Source organism: Haemaphysalis longicornis, unplaced genomic scaffold (assembly GCF_048455015.1).
Source record: "Haemaphysalis longicornis isolate Haplotype H1 unplaced genomic scaffold, Haemaphysalis longicornis Haplotype H1 scaffold_9, whole genome shotgun sequence".
NCBI lineage: Eukaryota > Metazoa > Arthropoda > Arachnida > Ixodida > Ixodidae > Haemaphysalis > Haemaphysalis longicornis.
In genome coordinates, this window is record NW_027526460.1 from 86,322,396 (window position 1) to 86,323,781 (window position 1,386).

The 1,386-nt window shown below is 40.5% G+C and overlaps 1 protein-coding gene across 4 annotated transcripts in view; it reads left to right on the plus strand.

Moving 5' to 3' along the window:
• The window catches only part of LOC144152548 (uncharacterized), a 495,420-nt gene that overhangs the window by 486,732 nt on the left and 7,302 nt on the right, over positions 1-1,386 (plus strand). The gene's annotated exons all lie outside the window — the stretch shown is intronic.

The window sequence follows — 1,386 nt, forward strand, 5'->3', positions numbered from 1 at the left end:
TACCTTCCTAAAAACCATACTGATTCTGTGGAATCCCGCACTAAAGTTCTTATCCTACGTCCTGTAGAGTGCGGTTTATTGTCAATGAAATTGAATGTCCCAAAGCCAAATGCGCCATGCTTATTACGTTCAGTGCAAAGTCAAGGAAACCTCTTCACGCTTTAGTTACACAAAACAGAATATGCAGCTGTCAGACGTCACAGTTTTGTGTTTGCACACAAACTAAAGTGTGCAGTTGCCTTTTGACTTTGATCAGATAGGTGCGATCATCGCATGAGGAAGTATTCCTACGTTTGGATATTGATACAGTAGGTGCAAGAGTTAGATGAACGAAGTTGTTTCTTGCACGAGCATCGAACAACGTGAACACAACTGCATGCGCACAAACTGTTGACGAACCATCAACATGCGACTGCAGGCCAAAATTTCGCAAGATAGCTTTCTTTCATGAGACAGTTCCGTGTCCTGCACAGGCACATGCATCCAACCTAAAGCGGTAGAAAAAAAAGCCTTTTTTTCACGAAGCACACACACACAAACACACACACACCATGTTTACCACCTAATGAGATATGCATACAACTCGAAGAAAAGAGTTGTCTGTTATTACATTCATACATCATGACATGTCCCCATCTTTGCCCGCTCATCATAAAAAAAAGTAGTGGTCCTTCTTCCCACACTGATGTGAAAATCGGAACAAACAGTAAGGGCGCAATCTGGGTCCTCATAAGAGACAGTGACATATGATTACAGTAAAATTACACACCACTGTTCCACTTGACGAACAGAACGACCAGTGTTTTTATGAACTATGATGGTAGAATCACAAGTGAAGTCCCCAAACAGCTCTTAACAGTGTGCCATTCACTCCTTGGTTATGGAGGAGTAGGTTGAAAACATAGCGTGTGCATTTGTATGTCAGTGTTTGTGAATCGCAAATGTTTGTCCCTATTCTTTCGGAAGAAGAGTTTACCATGAATTTCCAGTAATATCCTTGTTTTTGGCGTCAAACAAAATAACCACAAAATGTGACCTTCACGTACAGTTCAACTGTGAACAGAGAGGTGGTCTTTTGAGGCAAAATGTTTAAAGAAGCTCTCTTATCATCGTTACACCCTGTATAAACCCACAAATCTTTGCTCGGAGCTAAACAAACATACTTTTCTATGATAAAAAAAAAGACAGAACAACAACTCTTATGGGTGCAGACATAGTAATCCTAGTAAATATATCAAAAGTGCTTATTAGAACAAGTGAAGAACTGCACTTCATCTAAGATGATTCGTAGCTGTAAGATGACTTAGGCTAAGCTGTTGCCATCTTTTCCGAGCAAGCCGGAATGTAACCCGTCTCTTCTTACTGATGGGTTGTATACTGTTTCAG